This window comes from Geospiza fortis, unplaced genomic scaffold (assembly GCF_000277835.1).
Source record: "Geospiza fortis unplaced genomic scaffold, GeoFor_1.0 scaffold271, whole genome shotgun sequence".
In the NCBI taxonomy this organism is placed as follows: Eukaryota; Metazoa; Chordata; class Aves; order Passeriformes; family Thraupidae; genus Geospiza; species Geospiza fortis.
In genome coordinates this window covers 2,636,180-2,647,412 of record NW_005054405.1, presented here as the reverse complement: position 1 = coordinate 2,647,412, position 11,233 = coordinate 2,636,180, and the positions used below count along the sequence as shown (strand labels likewise).

Below are 11,233 nucleotides of genomic sequence, written 5' to 3'. Positions count from 1 at the left end.
CTGCTGCCAGGTGCGTGTGCTCCGTGAGAAACGTGGGAGCTCCGAGCCCGTGCCCAACTCTGCGCTGCTTTAATATCTACTGTATCAACAGAATAATTTCCTCCTGGTGTGCTCCTGCTGGTAAATGAATGATTATTACGTGCTGCACCATGAACAAATGTTAGACAACCTGAGGGGAAAAAACTTTACTTGCTTACTTTACTTACTTCACTCACTTTACTCACTTACTTTACTTACTTACTTTACAACCTGAGAAAAACTTCAATTTGCTTTAAAAATTCTTTTCAATGTTGCTAGAAAGAAGTTATTGTTACACAGCTTACCAGCAATAGATTATTCTAAATCTATTCCAAAACCCATACAAAAATGGAATCTCAGGTTTTACTTACGCTATCAATCTGTACTGAGTTATCACAAGCGTAGAAAACTAAGAAAGTTGTTATCCGATCTTGTTAGTTGAAACAAAATAAGAAGATGAATTGCAGCATTAGTAAGAGTTCTTTTGTCATCTAATTTTCCAGAAAACATTTTTAATTTTACAGTAAAATCTTGAAAACAAATTTCTTCAGAATGATGCCTCTCTGCTTCATAGGATTTTCAAATACAATTCCTGTTCTCAGCTAGCTTGGTGGTAGGAGCCATCTACTTGCTCCAGATGCAAAGCAAAATTTGCTTTAATTTTGCTTTAAAAATGCCATCAGTTTGGTTTTGGGGTTATTTTTTGTTTTGGTTTTATTTTTGTTTTGTTTTGTTTTATTTTGATTTTATTTTTAACAGAAAAGAAAAAACAAATTCTCTCCATAACAGTCCATTACAGAGTTTGGAATATTACATACACCCTGCAAATGGAGATGTAAAGATTCATTTGATACTAGTGATGGTATGAAAATGATAAACATTTCTCAGTGCTTTCTCTAAATTTTCCAGAAAGCTTCTCAAACATTTGAATCAACTGACTCTAAGCTGGTTCAGTTTTCAGGCAAGGAAAGTTGTTTTCTTTTTTCCTGGCTGGTGGTGTTTTTACAAGAAGTGAGGACAAGATCAGGCAGATGTAAGGGGAAAAAAAGTGTGAAGGAATTGTAAGATCAAAATCTTTAAAACTGCATTATTGGTTTGGAAAAATGAAGGCATTAGTTGTGTAGCTTCTGAGTCTAAATTACAGGATGTTTTGAAAATGCCATTTTAGTTTTTAAAATTGCTGCATTTATTCAGAGACTGCTGAGAATGGAGAGTATTGATAAGCTCTACTAAGCATTTTCATATGGAATCTATTTTCAGCCACATACCAGAAAATGTCTTTGTTATTTTTTTGAATGAGACCCTAATCTCGGAATGACTTTTCATTTATCAGAGCCTTTTAAGTCTGCTATTGTGTTTCCAGTCAGATCCTTTCCACTCACTTCTTTTTTCCTGTGTCAGCCTCTTACAAACTTGCCACAGGGCAAAGTTCACAGTTATTTTCCACAGGCACAAGGATTTCCCCTCTCAGGGGTGCACTTGGGCTTCATGCAGTGGAAGCCAAGCACAAATTAATGCCAGCTCTAATAGTTTGTGATAAAGTTTCTTGTGGTATATCATACTTAATAGCAAACCCTACAATTTGTGATTTAACTTGTTAGCAATTCCAAGGCTTTTGTTTCTTATGCTGTTCAGTCAGATGAAATGGCTTAGTGGTTTTTTGCATCAGCAGCATTGGCATTTGTGCCTGTTGGTGTTCTTATTTAGCGTTGTGTCGGTTCCCACTTCAGCTATAATTTAGTAATGTTCAAATACCACTTTCTAGAAAAAAAAAGTAAGTTCTGGCATCTGCAGTTGAGAAGTTGGAAAACGTGAGAGCAGTATGCCAAAAAAATCCCCCCAAAAATACAATTTACTCCTCTTAAAATTTCATTATTTTTCTGTTTTGGTATTTTTTTTGAAGGGGGGGGAGGGGGAGAGGAGGGGTGGATTACAAATGTTGTAGCACTTCAGTTCCCTGAAATATATTTAAATTTTTCCAGGGTGTTCAAGTTTATGTCTATGTATTTTATGCACAACAAACAGCTGAAATTCTCTCAAAGGAATTTAAAAAAGTACAAAACCTGTTTGTTCTCTCCTAATTCACTGTTACAGATTTTACGACTCCTGGTTTCAAGAAGGATTTGTGTTCCTACCCTTGACAGAAACCTCCACCTCCCCATCCTTCTGCAGTGAGGATGTGCCAGCTGTCAGCCTGGCTGCCATTTCCCACCCTCCTGCAGCTGAGCAGAGCTTTTAATCAGTCTTGGAAAGTGCTTTGCTGACCCTTCCCTTCCAACAGAGGCTGATGTTCAGGCTGCAGCTCCTCGTATCAAAATTCTTTTGGATCTCTTGCTGGGCATTTGCTGCCTTCAGCTGGAGCTGGGAGCAGTAGTTGTTTGCCTGTGTCAATGACCAGCTAACCACAGGAGAGAGCAGAGAAAGAGATGGATCAGAGACAGAGCCAAAGCTGTCCTGCTCAGTGGCACCATGGGCCCAGATGGCTCAGCAGTGGTTTACCAAGTATCAGCATGTAAAAATAATCAATCAGCTTGTTTGGGTAACCTCACTTAGCTGTGAGGGGCAAATGAACATCTGCATCACAAAATGCGCAACTAATGGGCAAGAAATCTGGGGATTTGTGCAAGTTCTGTTTTGGAAGAGCCAGCCTGGTCAGAGTCAGCTCTCTGGGAAAGTGGCACCAGTGCAGATCAGCCAGGGCTCCAGAGACTGCAGCCAGCACAGCCTGGCTTTGCTTGTCCTCCTGACACCGAGAGGTGACCTTTGGCTGATTCCCTTCCCGTCTTGCTCTTGTCTCCTGCTGCCATTTGGTTGCTTTGTCCTGTTGAAGTTGAGTCCCTGGGCAGGGGGAGGCTGCAAGTTCCATTTATTGGGTGTGTGTGAAGCCCTCAGCACCACAGGGCTGAGCTCAGTGAACATCTCCAGGCTGCTGCACCCAGAGCAGCTGTTATCAGTAACACAAAAACAAGGAGCTGCCATAAAGTGTGGGAAGGGGAATAGCTTGCCATTACTGATGTCAGGTTATAGAGAGTAAGAGCTGCACTTGTGTTATTACTGATCATCCTCTGGAGAGCTGTAAGCTTCTCCCTGGATAGGGATCCAGTTTCTGCCCTCACCCTGTATAACCTCATCAGTTTCAAAACAAGATTTAATGTCATTAGAGCAAATTGGCTTTAAGGCAAGGGATTTTGTCCAAGGAACTCAGGTTGTCTTTACTTGTTTTTTCTAAGCATATGGCATCAGAAGGATCACTGAGAAATTTACCCAAACCAACCTTTCTTCCCAGCTGTCTCAGGTCCAGCTCGTGTCACCAACCTTTTTGCCTCTGCTGCTTTCCATTCTGCTAAGTAGTAAACACCCCCTGAAACATCTCAGCATCCTTCAGGATATTTTATACTCCCTTTGTTCAATCTCATCCAGGCACAGGGGACAATTGGGTGGTCTGGTTGTTAACTGGAAACTTGGTCAGCTCTCCTCATATTTTCAAGATTGGTTATAGATTAATAATTCTTTCTGGTATTACTGTGAAGAAATGATAACTCAACAATGGGCAAGTGTATATGGCTGGCATTTAGTTTTATGCATTTCCCTTCCTTTTCTGCAACATTTTTCTTTTCTGCAGTTTAGTATGGGTACCTACTTGCATGATAGATTGTGTCTGGAATTCCTGAAGGAGTGATTTATGCTATTCTACTCCTGTTGTCTTTGCTTGCACTTTAGCACTTTGAAATTTCTGCATTTCAAGAAAAGGAAGAAAATTCCCTCCAGTATGGAACTGCTTAGATTTCATTGGTAGTCTTTTAGTATTTCAGTCAATGCTTTGTCTCCTGGTAGGTACAACTCCTCTGTGAATGTCTCTCTCTAAAGTCCTTCAGGATACCCCCTAAAAGAATGTGGAGTTAATATGACTTGCAAATTGTTTTAACTGATTTGTTTATTGGGTAGCCCGGGCTTAGTTCATTCTCCTTGACAAAATGCAATCAGTTGCTTTGCATCATTCCTCATAAGCTACAGTTAGAATCTTCTTTTGTTTTTCCAGAGAAGGATCTGAACCCTGACCCCAGCAGTGCTTTGAAGTCTTCCCTGACAGACAGAGATGAAGCTTGAGGTACCAAAATGTCCTGGGAGGGACGTGACCCTTCAGTGAGCAGGGACCTGGTGGGGTGGGCTTGTTGCACAGGGCGAGATGGGGAGGAGGGTGACTCTGCATGGAAGTGGGGCTGCTCTGGAGCCCCTGTAATTCCAAATTGCAGCTGGAAGCAGGGGAGAAGCCAGGAGGATGTGAGGGGCAGGGTATAATTTCCTAGTGTCGTTGCAGAAGATTAAGAAATATGCTTTAATGGGGAAAGGGGCTTTATCTTTGGATAAATACATGTGGATCCCCATGTATTTCTTGAATCTAAAAGAAAAGGAGCTGAAGATTTCCACTATGGTATTTTGATTCCAAGAGAGACAGTGGCCTTGATAAGAAGAAACAAGGCTTACTGTGATTCTTTCTTCCTGTGAAACTTTCAGCAGAAGAAATAGAAAGTATGGAAAGGCAAATTAGAGGTTGTGATATAGGAGAGGATTCATTCAGATCACATAGCACATAAGGGTGTTCCCAAAGTTCAGGACACTCTTTTAGGAACATCCCCACATAAAAAGGAAGCTTCAACTGCCTTAACCAAACTAAATCAATCTTCATGACATGACACATCTGTGGGCATTTAACATCCTTACTGCAGCCTTGCAACTGCACTCTCCTGTTGCATGGATGTGTCCCAGATAAACATTTCATCTTTATTGAAGTCTAGGCTGTAAGAAAGATGTTAAAAAAGACCCTGGGATTTTTTTTCTCAGAGAGCCAGTGTACATGAGATAATGTCAGCTGTAAAGAAAAATTCTTATATTTGTAGTGAGAATATTTCAAGTGAAATGTTTCCATCTGAACCCAGGAAAAAGACAGAGGAATGATAACAGCAGATTTCTTGTCAGAGATCAGCTGTCAGAATGAACAGATAATACTTACTTAATGGCATCCAAAATAGAAATCCTCCAGATCAATCTGCACAGCCTCTATAAAAATAACAAAACCAGAAAAAAATGAGTAATTAAATACTTGAGAAGTTTACAGTGACAAAATGCAAGATGAAATAAGGCTCTGAGAGATTAACTAACACAGAACAGTTATTTTCCCTTTTCTCTCTTTATTTTCCTTCCACTTTTCTGCTTCTTTTCATTTTTTTCCTAAGGCAAATGCTAAGACTGTTTCCAGTGAGTCACTTCAGACAGGTTAAGCAGATATCTAAGGAAGCAGCCTTTGGTAAATCAAGTGGGATCACACAGGTAGAACTGGAATTCAGTGGTCTGGGCTGACCATCCCTTTGTAGCTGAAAGGCTTTGGTTGTTCAGTCCCACAGAGGCAGCATGGCAACAGGGATGTGACATATTGCTTACTTAGGGGCATGTGCCAGGAATTGTGAAGGGCACATCAAGCCTTCTGAAAGAAAATCAAACCAATTAGAATCTTGTCTCATGTTTAATTAACTTTAAACTCAGTCTCTTATTTCTAGGAAGGAGTGCTTGTGGGAATGGAGGCACTTGAATACCAAATCATCCTCCAAACCATTTGGAATTCACTCTGATAAGAGTGGTTTTTGACTGAGCTTTGTTTTCAGCTAAATTCTAATGCAAGGTGCCAAGCAATACAAACCTGTACAAGCTGAAAAGAAAGAGGAAATCACTACTGGTTTCTGATATTGAGCTAGTCAGTCCAGCTACTACAATATCTGAATGTCTTAATCTTTAATGTGTGTCACTTCCAAATTATAACTAAAATTTCTTTTAAAGGTCAAAATCCACTTCTTAGAAGCTACTCAGAATGTGAGAATCCATTTCTAAGAAGATTTTGCATGCCTATAACAGGTGAAGATATATTGCAATAGCTAGGTTTTTTCTGATTTTTTAATTTATAAAATGTGTTTTTCCCAGGCTTACAACCAGCACAAAACCAAATATAATAAGCTGATAAAAAGCAGAACATCATCCATAACACTTCAGTCTGCCAGTTCTTATATTTTTCACCCACTTACACTGTTCTGAAGACATCTTTTTGCCTAGGGAAAAACACAAGATTTATAATACACCAGGAAAGAAAAAAATCTGGTTTTTACCACACTAAGGCGAAAGTTCCAAGTAAAAGGATCATCTCCCAACATATCCTTGTCCATGTTTATTTTAGTCTAATCTAAACTAGATTAGATTTTGTATATTTTTAGAGCATCTTCATCACCATAGTATTTGATCATTACCTCCTACAGACCACATATGGAAAGAAATACTCTGGTATATGGCTGGTGGATATTCAGGAACAAATGGGAGTCCAAGAGGAATAAGCCTGGGTGGCTAATGACATCTTTAATACTTACAAGGAAGTATTAAGTTCTGATCTTGCTTCAGGCAGATGCACACCTGAAGCTTGGGTGCTGCTGGATAATAAATGAGCAGAATGCACCCACATTTTTTAGTTGCTCTAAAGCTATAGTGGAAACTTGTAGCTGGTCTTGCCATGGGATGGGTGAATGGGGCAGAGCCAGAGGGGGAGATGGGTAGCTCAGGTGATACAAATCCCTCTGCTTTATGTGTTTAATAAAGGGAGCACAAGGAGCATCTGTGCCTGTGAGCAGCTCTGGGAAGCTCAGTCCCACTCACAGAATGAGCTGCATGGAGCACTCGTGCCCAGTTAAAATGAGGGAGAGAGAGGTGCAGTGCAAATCCATAGGAACATCATGGAATAATTTTTAGGCCTTGCACATTGTTGGCATGCAATGCTGAGTGAATGTATCCTGCCTTTTCACTAGGCTGTGCAGGGCTGGGAAAGAAACAGTCCTATCTACTCATTTCCTTAATGAAAGCTGAAAAAAAGATAAAGTTGGACTCTGTAATGCCATGCTGACAAGTGATATAATATTCTTATTCATCTTTTAATCCTGTTCTTTCAGGTGTCTAATTTGGTGCTTCCCCTATTAACTTTCTCATTTCTTCCTGTGCAGTACATCAGAGGTCACTGTGCCTCTCGTCATAATATTTCCAGTTTATAAGAGGGCAGAGGGAGCAGAAAGTATCTACAAGGTAGTCCTGAATCTTTCATCTTCATTTCTAAATCCTGTAATTTCTTTAAGGTACATACTCTCCTTCTTTCTTACCACCAGAAACAAGAACTTATTTGAATGTCAAACAGGGCTTTAATGAATCTCATAAGATAATCATAACAGCAGCTGTCCAAGTTAGTTTCTTTTAAAAATTCTGTATGATTTCACTTATGTTTTTAAGTGCTAACTCGAGAGTTTGCCTTTTTCTTCCTCTCACACATCCCTTTGAAAACAGGGATGTTAATTTACTAGTTAATGCCTTTTTAAGTGCTTCTTCACCCAAGATACTGAACACAGCTCCTCAAACGTGCCAGCTGAACTGGAGCACATACCATTGAGGAGAGAGGCACTCAAGTAGCTCATATTGCAGTCATGACAGTGTTGATATAAATATTTAGAAATGTCTTGAAATAATGTTAGCTACAATTCAGCAAAGGTTGGCACCCCTAGAATGGTGATTACTAAATATTTTTATGCTTTTTTCGTTCAACAAGGCCTAAAGGGTTTGTTTACCCTCCTCTGAGGAAGCAGTGAGCACATGCAGGGGTTTTTCCTGTGTTCTACCCTTTAAAAGTCTCTCCTACAAAGAAGGGCAGGTGACAGTAAGTTGAAATTTTCTTCTAACATCTGGGTGTCTTGTGTGCATCACTAGCAGATGCTTATGCCTTCCTTTGGGCATAGAAGAAGTCTGAGGGAGTTCTAAATTTGAGTCACTTGACTCACACATACATCCCAGTCCTGAATTGAGGATGTACAGCCAACATCTGAGGCAGCTCCTTCGTGTAGGAGTCCCAGCCCAACATCTCTGTCTGGTTCCCAAGTGACAGCTCCCAACAGCAGAATTACTTCAGTGAGAAGCAGGGCAGACAGCCAGATTCCAGGCTGTTCACATTGCCTCCTCTTCTCCTGAGCCTGCCAAGGTACAAAGTCCTTGCATAACCCAAGCACTGAACAGCAAGAGAGCCGGTCTCTCTAAGAGATGGAAACCTGCTTGCACATTTAAAGGTAACATTTGAAGGCTTTGTAGTGGTGCTGCATGGGGATGCTTCCCATGGCAATGTCCCTGCTTATCTGTTAACAGAAAAGGTGATTGCAAAGCTTTAGCACTTCGCCTCTGGCCAGCATTTCTGCAGTTGGGCTCTTATCCTATTTATTTGTTTCTGCCAAACAAGTAGGAATCAGCTTTCTCATAGTGCACTGATACTGTTAGAATTTATCTTTAAAATTTTTCAATGTATTTAGTGACAGGTTTGTTCTCAACAATTTTCATTCCCAGCATGATCAGTTACACATTTTTACTTCATGGGGACATTTTGTACTTAATTTTGCTTCCATCACTTACTGAGGCTTCATCCTGATGTCTAGCAGGGCATCCCTCGAGAGTGCTGTGTTTCACACATGCTTTTCTCAGAAAGAAAGAAGAATTTAGGGGTTTTGTAGTATCTCAGAGCTGGCTGTCTCTAGTCCTACTTCACCTTTTCCCTTCAATTGTTTCAGATTTGCAAGTAAGATGCCACTAGTAACATAGGAAGGCTGCAGTCTCTTCCAGCCTGTTCTCAGTGCTGCCTACAGACTGATGCAAATTGGCACATTTAAAGCCCAGGCAGACAGCAGCTGTGTAATCCAGTGGCATTTCCTTCTAAAATTTTCTGCACAGAAGAGGAGCTTGAAAGGAAGTAACAGTTTGGGGAGAAATCCAATTCCAGCCCCAGAGGCAATGCTACACTAAGCAGTAAATCTCCTTGTCTGTGTCTACAGAACAAATAAGGAGCTCCTGGCTTGCTGGCTCTGTCTCTGCAGCCAGGGAGGAGCCTGCAGACTTGCTGCCCTACTCTTCTCTAGCAGAAACCTATTTGACCATGCTGCCATTCCCTGTCAGTGCACGCTCCGGGTTTTCCTTTCCACAGAAACTGGGATGCTGCCAATGAAGGAGGATGGGAGAGATGCTGTGTACCTTATTTCAACCTGACATGGCTTTAGGGCATGAGCAGAAAACAATACCAGAGCCAGACACAGCTCTTTTTTTTTTCTTCTTTTTTTTTTTTCTTTTTCTTTTTTTTTTCCCCCAGCTTGCTAGGTATCCAATAGTTTCAGGCAGTCAGACACTGTCTGATGTGAAAAACAAGCTTCCAAAAATCTGGAAGCATCTAATTTGTGCAGAAAAGTACCTACAAAACTGGGGGAAAATAGAGACTTAAAGCTGGTCAGTGCTGTAAAGTCAGAGACACACAGCTCCAAGGTAGCAATGCCTCCCATCTAATTCCAGCACAATCTGTCACTGGGCTTGGGAAAAGGCAGCATGAGCAACAGCCATTCAGAAGAAGAAAACACCAGCATCTATTGTGCCTGCACGTCAGTATTGGGAGGATGATTTATCCGTGATTTCATTCCTGAGATCCCACTGGGTTTTTTTGCTATTCCTTTTTTAGTAAGAATAGATCCGCTTCTAAATTTCCCATTAAAACCATGTTTTTGATTAAAAATGCAGTTTCTGCCACATGAGCAACTCTAAGGTACTAACGACTCTTTCATAAGGCCATGTAAAAAAAAGTCTTGTGTTTAGAACTGCCCAACCTGAGTTTACTGTCCTTCAGCCTGTTGAGCTAGAAGGCTGAAGGCTGGATTGCTCCCCTGCCATCCTCCAGTCTCCCCATTCCCAATGACTGCTCCAACAGCCAAACAGGCTGTTCTGCCTTGGCTGAGTCAAGGAGATTGCTGTAGGTGGTGTGTGGCAGTGACATTTTGGGAGAAGGAGTCCAGTGTGGGAGGCCAGACCAGAGAGGAGACACAGAAACCCAGGCTGCAGCTTTCAGAAGATGTGGTTTCCCTGTGCAGCAAGATGTAATTTAACTTTGAGCTGACTCAAAATAAAAGGCTGGAGGATTTTTCTCTCCCACCTCGCCTTTACATCACATGGGTATTTTTCTCTTTAGCAGTGTCTTCAGGCTTTCAGCTCCTCTACCCAGCTACAGCCTGTTCTGCTTCTGGGAAAATTTGGGGAAAGGAGCTGCAAATAGAAAATACGTCTCCTTGTTTCTATCCACCTCTTCTCTCACATGCTTTGGTAAAAGAAAAAAGCTCTTATATATCTCTTTTTTTTTTAAAGTCCAGATTGCTTCCCTTAATGCTTTCTCTAGTGGATTCAGCTAGACCTTTTCCTTCAAAGAGAAATAAACCACTTCACATTTAAAAGTCACAAATTGTGGCTTCCATTTTGTCAAAAAGGCTGAGCTCCTTCCAGGTTTAGAAATACACTTAAATCTGCCAAGTTTTGTCAAACATTACCTTCCTTTAACAAGAAATAGTCATACTTTTTGGATTAAAGAGAGAGAGGAGAAGCAGCCATTCAAGTGCCTTTTATAAGAGGGAACGTTCTGTATTTTCTTGGGTGCAGACATGGGGGAGGAGGAATATGGAAAGAAAAAAATAAAAAAGAAAAGAGCAGACAGAAATACCCAGCTGAGGGCCAATCTGAGTTTATAATTGGCATCAGACTTTGCCAGTCTTACTCATGGAGTGCAATTCCTATTGATTTCTGGAGGTTCCTCACAGGGTAAGCTAATGTTTAACATAAATAAGGGTTACTGAATCTTGCCCTTGAGAAGGAGGGGTCAGGAAGCTCTTATCAATTGAACTGCTCTATTCCTGACTGGCAAGCCTGCTCAATTCAGGGTTAATTAACTGATTCCTTAAAGTGGAAATGTTGTGGAGGAGCATGATCATTACCATTTATATCCATTCTAATATGATGTATTCCAACTCCCTCTCCATCAGGTCTTACTGAGAGGGATCTGGTGAAGGAGATGGAAAAGTCTTTGCAAAATGATCTTAAATTCTGGCAGATACTCTTAGTTTAAGTTGTCTGGTAGTGCAAGATCAGATAAAGTGTCAAAGGCAATAATGCACACATTTTTTTATTTTAGCTTATTATTAAGCTTGTGTGATACAAACTCCCATCGTTGCTGCTTGCTCACTTTTTTACATCAACCTTTGCTACCAATCCCACTCCAATGTGCAGGAAAGAAGCTTTGATTGGAATTGCACCGAAATGCCATGCATCTTAATAATGCTCTGGAGTGATT

At 40.8% G+C, this 11,233-nt stretch overlaps 1 long non-coding RNA gene across 1 annotated transcript in view; it reads left to right on the top strand.

Moving 5' to 3' along the window:
• The first annotated feature begins 4,074 nt into the window (after positions 1–4,074).
• Positions 4,075–11,233, top strand: part of LOC115948465 — a 9,706-nt gene continuing 2,547 nt past the window's right edge. The window contains exons 1-2 of the long non-coding RNA XR_004082295.1: positions 4,075–4,126; positions 5,851–5,925. This is a non-coding gene — a long non-coding RNA (uncharacterized LOC115948465). The remainder of the gene's footprint in view (positions 4,127–5,850; positions 5,926–11,233) is intronic.